Genomic DNA, 8,942 nt, shown 5'->3' with positions numbered 1-8,942 from the left:
GTTCAGCAAACAAGGAGATCAGCCGGCCGGCACTCCATTGGTTCGGAAGTGAGGGGACAATAAGCGACCACATGCCCCACTTCCCAGCACCTCCAACATTGGGGAGGTCCTGGTTTTGGTGAAGCAAATCGGGGCACACTTGAGGAAGATCGCTGGGGACTCTCCAGTGCCATTTTTCCTGCTTCCCCCGTTGGGGACTGTCTCCTAGCCGCTGTAGATTTGGGATGGTCACTCCTGTAAGGAGCACAGGGGAAGGCATTATCCCGAAGATAGTCTTCCATGGTGAGATACCGATCAACCAGGTTCACCAGCTCATCCAGGTCTTTGGGGTCTCCCTGCCCCACCCAGTGCTGTAATGTCCTAGGTAATGCAGTTGTAAATCGATCCATTACGACCCGTTCAGTTATTTGGGCTGCTGTGCTCATCTCAGGTTTCAGACACTTTTTTGTGAGGTGAACCAGGTCGAACATTTGGGACTGAGTAGGTTTGGTTACATCAAAGCACCAGGTATGCACGCGCCGGGCCCGGACAGCAGGGGTTACTCCTAACCGTGCCAGAATTTCCACTCATAGCTTAGTATAGTCTCGGACCTCCCGTTGGACAAGGTCATGATATGCCTTCTGGAGCTCCCCTGAAAGGAAAGGTGCTCAAAAATGGTTAGATATGTCTCAATATCATCCTTCGTGGTTTTCCTGGCATTCCGGGGAGATGTTGGAGCAGTCTGGGAAACAACCGGCAGGGCTTTTTTAAGGGCAGCCATTTGTTCTGACAAAAGGCGGTTCGTCTCCTGTTGGCGTAGGTTCGCCTCAGCCTGCGCTTTAATAAACTGGGTTATGGCCGCTTCCATATTAGCGTGTGTCTCCTGCAGGCCGATAGCGGGCTTTACCCATGACATCCACTGGAGTAAAAAGTTCTTGCAGAGAACAAACGATTAGCAACCGTTATGGCCGCATCCTCCACCAATTGTAAGCCTGCAAAGGGGGGGGGGGGGCAGCGTAGGGTTATGGACATTCACGGAGGCACAGATGATATAAAGTTCACGTCACTTTTTATTTAGGGTCCGATTTCAGGAGGTTTACATCAACATATGCTTTTTAGTGGAACCCAGGATTTCCAGCATAGCAGTAACAAATCACAAAACAAAAGCCTTCCCGTCTGGGACTAACTAATAACACAAAGAGTTTGTCTCACCTAGGATACAGTTGGTAGGCTGACGTTCACACAGCATGTAGTCTGTTCCCTGGTCCTCAGTATTCACAGCACTGTGTGCTGTCCTTACAGGCTTCCACCTAAGTGAGCCACAGCACTCTGTACATAGTAATCTAGCGAGGTTATCTGCCTTAAGGTGTTTCAGAGCATAACAACAAACTGGCCTGGAAGGAAGGGAACGGTTGCTCCCTCTACCAACCTTAACAACCGTTCCGCATAATCCAGGCCCCACGTATTCCAAAAAGAATCCTGCCTAAACAACTAAGTTTGTTCAGGCCACAGCACTCCCTGGATTACACTTACTTCACCCAGGTGAGAAATCTGGGTGAAATATACCTTCCTTCCACCAGTATTCCACCTGCATGACCACAGTACTTAAACACAAATGGTGTTATGGGATAAAAAAAAATAATTAAAAAACAAGTGGCTTGTTGGGGGACCAAGCATCCAAAAATTATGTCTTTACAGGGTCAGAATGCCCGTACAACATGCACAAGTGTTAATTGTCAGAAGAAAAAATGTCTTGTTGTGAGTGAACCTTTAATGAGTGAACCTCCCTTTTAATTGGGGGCAGCAGCAGTGTCATCTGGATATGAAAAGAGTAGGGTAACAAGAGCCACGTGGCTGCCATAGTAGCAGCGGCAGAAGCAGCACAGCATGGAATATAAAAATCTGTATGTCAGCTGTCTATGGGTGCTAGTAGTAATAGCAGTAATGGTCGTAGTGGGGAAACCCTCTCCGAGATGACACTGGAGGCTGGGCAAGAAAAAAAAAAATGGGTGTCTGTGGAAGAGAAGGATACGCGCCTGCTCTGGGAGCCATCCCAATAAAATCATGGGTAAGGGAAGTTAGTGAGTCCTATCCATGTTGCTTGGGTGCTGCCTCGCTATGTGTTATGGGTCCTCATCATATGCTTCTGTTGGAGATTGGCTGAGTGTCTGTGCATGGAAGTGCCTGCTGTGGGAGTTGTCCTAAAACACGACATGTACTGTCCCTCCCATACAGATGCTCCAGATGTCCACTCTGGGCGTGGAGTGCAGTTTGCCGCACAGTGAGAATGGCAACGAGCGTCCTGTGTTCTCCACCAGATAAGAGTACAAGACATTACTGCAATGATGCGGCAGCAATGGTGCAGCGTCCCACATCTGTGTGTAAAGGGGACGCTTCAAACATCTGAATATCTGTACTTATTGAATTGTAATGTATATTATTCTTTATTTTCTGTCTGGCAATGTCCTTTCCATTCGCCCCTAGGTGGTGCTGGCACCACACGGTGTATATAGTTGGGTGTGTCTCCCTAAGAGCAGTTCACAGTGTAGAATGTATGGTAGTTGCTGAGAGGAGAAGAACAGCTCATGGAGGAGAGACACAGGGCAAATTCACCATGTAGTTGCTTCACTTTCCTCTGGGCCCTGATCAAGCTTAGAGAAGATATCTACAGAGGACCAGCACCAGACATTGAGTCTATACACAGAGATGCAAGGAGACTATTGAGGGTAACAGCTAACCAAAGCTTAAAGACCTCATTAGCACCAGTGACCAGGATAAGCTTACAGAGTGCCTTAACACAACCATACAACTTAGGCCAAGTTGTCCTTATCACTGACTTAACCTTCCGGGTGGTAGTGAGAAATCATAAAACCCATTTCTAGAAAAGTTTCCTGGCAAAGAATGAAGCAGATGTGTTTGCCTGCCGTGAGGGGGACGCACTTAAAGGAGTATTCATAGATAAATACTGTAATTATTAGCATCTTTAGTGCCAGTGTGCTGTGAACTAAATATAGGATTTCTACCAGGATCCTTGCCTGTCAAAAGTCTACTCCTAAAAGGACAATTCCTCATAGACATTTGCCACTACCAGATAATAGAGCTTTTTAATCATGCAAAAGCTGTCCATTGATAAACTGTACCAACTGGGCAGACTATTGATCTTCAGTAAATGTTCAACTGGTTTAGAATTACTGACTCCTCATTCTTACAACTACTACTCGCAACATTTGCACCCAACGGTGCTGGCGTCAAGAACCAGGGGCCAAGCCACAAGCACCCTAAACATCAACACTATCAAGGGCACCTCAATCAACATCTGGCTGGTGTTCCCTGGAACAGAGAGTACCCCGGAAGATTTTGTGCTGTCTTCCCATCCACTGCACTGTCGACCCAGGGAGGCATCTGCTAACCGTCAGTGCAACCAACTACTATCCTCATCGGCCCGAAGTGAGCCTCACATGCTTTCCCCTGCGGTCCGGCACGCTGCAAAGAATTGGCGTCACTGCGAACAGGATAAAAAATCCTTTGTGCCTTATAGTACAGGATTCGTGCAACGTATCTGTGTGACATATTGCTGTAACCTTATGAGAATGAGCCCCACTTGCTTTATTCAGAGACTTTGCTTGATACATGTTTTATTGGGCTGCAGAATTGTTCAAAACGTTTGGAATTGCATGGACATTTTATACAGGTTGGTTGCTACAAAGTTCCATTGTCAAATCTGGAAAAATTGCATGTTTTTGTGTCAACAACACTGTATGCTGTCAGTGAATGGACTTTTACAGTGAACCTAAAATGGCCGGTGGAGGCTTTATTTATTAATTTACTGCGCTATTACTGTGAGAAACGCCCTGCTAGTGTTAGGAAAACAGAGTTACACCCCCTCAAGAGCAGGAAAATGTATTGTGCCACCCCTTATGCAAAGTAATTAAAAATGTGCCTACCTCCAATGTTACACTGCCCAAGAGCCGGCACCTCCCCTATGCAAAGAGAACCCAGTGGAAGGGTTGCACACTAGAAGAGCGTGACGTACGTGCGCATGCTGGGCACGTCAGATGGTGCTGAGCCCTCTGAAAAGAGAGACGTGCAAAAGAGAGGCAGCATGGCTGAAAAGCAAGTCGGTCCTGCCCACAGTGAACCACTTTGTATTATGGAGAAAGGAAGTGAAAGTTCCACCCCTAGAGCTCCTCCTTCATTTCCTGCTTTGGCCCGTGAAAATAACAACGCCATGGCGCATCCTGAGTGGCCAAAATGGATTCCCTGTCAGCTCCAGAGGGAGAGCTATCAGTAAACCCTGCACCGGCTAGTGCAACAGAAGCGGACAGAATTTCTACCTCGCCACTCAGGAGAAGGGATGGGATCATCTTCAACCCAGTAGATCCGCAGCCGACAATACGCCCGCTCCAGATAAGAGAAGTGCGGCCCATCTGGATCAGCACAACCATGCAGCTAGTCCTGTGGGGTTCAACTACCCGATTGATCCAGTTGAGAGCCCAATTCTGTAAAACACTGACTAAAGAGCCGGCAATGCACTAGAGTGAGGGAGAGGGCCCAGTTCGCAGTGCCCAAGTGTGACCAGGAAGGCTAGCCCTGGCTTCTCAGAGGTATGAGGAGGATGACAGACTCGTTTGGGAGGCTTACCAAGAATACACGGCGCGCCATTACCCTTATTGTCCCCGTACTTCACCCCCAGTTCCAGAGGAGATTCTTGTAAACCTGAATCGTGTTGCAGAAAACCAAGTAGTACCTAACCCCGTAGAACCATCTGGAGGGGATCCAATGAATCTGAACCCACCTTTGCAAGGGTTTGGTCCAGGGCAAGCCCAGATTCGCTTATGGGAGCGAACAGCATTCCGGACCCTCAGAAGAAAGAAGTCTCACCAAAAATGAACCCTTCAACCTAAGTAGGCCGATTGGCCAATACTAAAAATGGAGCAAGAGACATTGTTGTCAAAGTGACTCTAATGTATGTTGTTTTGGTGGCAGTTTCCTCCAAGCCACTATGGAGCCCACTGCCCCTTTTAAAAGACTCTATTATGGACTCCACAATTCAGGCAAAACCCAAGTTGCACTTTATTGTTGTGACCTTTTATTCCCTTTTTACCCCCTTCTCAGGTTATCTGGGACTTTAAACTAAAAAAAATTCTGCACTGGAACTTTAAAAACGAAAAAGTTTATGCAACATTTAAGAAATGTACCCAGAAAGACATTTTCTGTGCCTTATCCGATGCAACACACAGCCTCTTAAATCAAAAGTTTTGCACTTTAATAAGTCCTATTGGATTACAAAACTATTTATACCCCAAATCAGGGATGGCCTTTGTCTCAGGACTATTTCACGGACTGTATTGCCCCAAATGTGAGATCACCGCCCATTTTGTCCCCGTCAAGTAAAGAAGAAGAACGCCCATTTTTGCTACTTTAATGTGAAATATGAAAAAGGTATATGTGATAAATTGCCTAGAATGTGTTGTGCATAATCCTTTATATGGATTATCGAAGAGTATTATCGAAGTGTCATAATAGTACATTGCAATGTGTATATCCATATTTGTATTTTTGTGGCTTATACTTGGTGTATTTAGGTGACGGCGTAGAGATCCACAGCTGCAATCACTGCAAACGGCATAGGGTATGCAGTGTCCCACATCTGTGTGTAAAAGGGAAACTTCAAACATCTGAATATCTGTACTTATTGAATTGTAATGTATAGTATTCTTTATTTTCTGGCTGGCAATGTCCTTTACATCCATTCGCCCCTAGGTGGTGCTGGCACCACATAGTATATATAGTGGGGGTGTGTCTGCCTAAGAGCAGTTCAGAGTGTAGAATGTAGTTGTTGAGAGGAGAGGAACAGCTCATGGAGGAGAGACACAGGCCAAATTCACCATGTAGTTGCTTCAATTTCCTGTGGGCCCTGATCAACCCTAGAGAAGATATCTACAGAGGACCAGCACCAGACAGTAAGTCTATACACAGAGATGCAAGGAGACTATTGAGGTTAACAGCTAACCAAGGCTTATAGACCTCATTAGTACTGGTGACCAGGAGAAGCTTACAGAGTGCCTGAATACAACCAGACAACTTAGGCCAAGTTGTCCTTATCACTGACCAGTGCAGTGCATAGTGTCACTTCAGCGCCATTCATATCTGGTGTCACATTCGATTCCATTTAAAGAAAAAAAAACATTTTGACTGAATAAATAGCAGTCAGTTGCACACACGTGTTTGTGTGTTTAAGGCCCAGCTGCAAGTCCATAGTGTCACTTCAGTGCAACTCATATCTTGTGTCACAGTAGCTTGCACGCATAGTACAACTTAACTAATCTAAAAAAAATGACAGGCAGAGGCAGGCCACCCCGCAGGGGCCGTCATGGTCGTGGTGCTGTGATTCCCTTTCGTACTAGACTAATGCCCAGTGTTCAGAGGCCGCATACCCTGAACTCGAAAAGTTCTGAGGACATAGTTGACTGGCTAACATAGGGCACCCAATCTTCTACAGCTTCCGCTCGGAACCTTGACGCACCATCCTCCTCCAGCTCAGCTTCGGGCACCTCTCAAGTTACCACTCGCCCGCCTGCCGCCACCACCAACACTAGCACCACAGCCGCTTCACTTGATCTGTTAGAGGAGTTATTTACACATCAGTTGGAAGAAATGAGTGATGCGCAACCATTATTGCAAGAGGCTGTAGATAACAGGGATATGTCTCAGTCAGGCAGCATTACACAGATGGACATACAGTGTGATGATGATGATGATGTTGTACCCGCTGCTACTTCCTTTGCTGAGTTGTCAGATACAAGTGAAGCGGTTCATGATGACGATGTGTCCGTGGATGTCATGTGGGTGCCCGCTCGAAGAGAAGAAGAACAGGGGGAAAGTTCAGAAGGGGAGACAGAGAGGAGGAGGAGACGAGTTGGAAGCAGGGGGAGGTCGTCGCAAGGAGCTAGTGGCACAGTCAGACAGCATGTATCGGCACCCGAGGTCAGCCAGACAGCATGCCAATCAACGCATGCTGTTGCCACCACCAGAATGCCGTCATTGCAAAGCTCAGCAGTGTGGCATTTTTTTGTGTGTCTGCCTCTGACAACAGTGATGCCATTTGCAACCTGTGCCAAAAGAAACTGAGTCGTGGGAAGTCCAACACCCACCTAGGTACAACTGCTTTGCGAAGGCACATGATCTCACATCACAAACGCCTATGGGATCAACACATGAGTAAAATCAGCACACAAACTCAAAGCCACCATCCTCCTCCTGGTCCAGCATCTTCAGCCACGTCAACCACTGCTGTCCTCCTTGCCCCCTCTGAACCACCCGCCACTCCGTCTCTCGCCTTCAGCAGTTCCTGCTCATCTGCCCACAGTCAGGTGTCTGTCAAGGACATGTTTGAGCGTAAGAAGCCAATGTCACAAAGTCACCCCCTTGCCCGGCGTCTGACAGCTGGCTTATCGGAACTCTTAGCCCGCCAGCTTTTACCATACAAGCTGGTGGAGTCTGAGGCCTTCAAAAAATTTGTAGCTATTGGGATACCACAGTGGAAGGTACCCGGCCGAAATTTCTTTGCACAAAAAGCAATCCCCAACCTGTACTCGATTGTGCAAAAGGAAGTCATGGCATGTCTGGCACACAGTGTTGGGGCAAGGGTCCATCTGACCACTGATACCTGGTCTGCAAAGCACGGTCAGGGCAGGTATATCACCTACACTGCGCATTGGGTAAACCTGCTGACGGCTGCCAAGCATGGAATGCGTGGCTATACAGAGGAGTAGAGATGTCCCGAACTATTCGCCGGCGAATAGTTCCCGGCAAACATAGCTTGTTCACGTTCGCCGCGGCGGGCGAACATATGCGATGTTCGGTTCGCCTCCCATACGTCATCATTGAGCAAACTTTGACCCTGTACCTCACAGTCAGGAGACACATTCCAGCCAATCAGCAGATACTCCCTCCCAGACCTTCCCACCGCCTATCAAAAAGCAAGGACAGCATCCATCTTAGATTAATTCTGAAGCTGCAGTGTCACAAAGTTGTAATCGCAATGCAATTAATACAGGTTACAGTAATCGCATTGCGATTACAACTTAGAGCTGGGTTCCTAATGGTTATATTGATAGAATATAACGAAGATTAAGAATATAGTGCTATATTTGTGGTCAATTCTAGCAATACAACAATTAGGAACTCAGATCTAAGTTGTAATCGCAATGCGAATAATGCAGGTTATATTAATCACATTGCAAATTCAACTTAGAGCTAAGTTCCTAATGGTTGTATTGCAAGAATTGACTATATTCTCAATCTTTGTTATATTCTAGCAATACAACCATTTGGAACCCAGGAGCTCTAAGTTGAATTCGCAATGCGATTAATATAACCTGCATTAATCGCATTGCGATTACAACTTTCTCAAATCCGACAGTACATTCTAGCATGGAGCCGTTCCCATGGTGATGGGGACGCTCCATGAGCACAGAAGTCGGCAGAAGCTCTAAGTTGAAATCGCAATGCGATTAATTCAAGTTCTATAAATCGCATTGCGATTTCAACTTAGAACTTCTGCCGACTTCCGTGCTCATGGAGCGTCCCCATCACCATGGGAACGACTCCATGCTAGAATGTACTGTCAGATTTGAGAAAGTTGAAATCGCAATGCGATTAATTAAAGTTCTATAATCGCATTGCGATTTTAACTTACCACACTCTGCGTCAACTACGTTATTTTCCATGGGAGTTTTGCCATGGATCCCCCTCCGGCATGCCACAGTCCAGGTGTTAGTCCCCTTGAAACAACTTTTCCATCACTATTGTGGCCAGAAAGAGTCCCTGTGGGTTTAAAAATTCGCCTGCCTATTGAAGTCTATTGCGGTTCGCCTGGTTCGCACGTTCACGAACATTTGCAGAAATTCGCGTTCACCGTTCGCGACCGGAAAATTTTATGTTCGCGACATCACTACAGA

This window comes from Bufo gargarizans, chromosome 2 (assembly GCF_014858855.1).
Source record: "Bufo gargarizans isolate SCDJY-AF-19 chromosome 2, ASM1485885v1, whole genome shotgun sequence".
In the NCBI taxonomy this organism is placed as follows: Eukaryota; Metazoa; Chordata; class Amphibia; order Anura; family Bufonidae; genus Bufo; species Bufo gargarizans.
Note: the sequence above shows the minus strand (reverse complement) of the source record.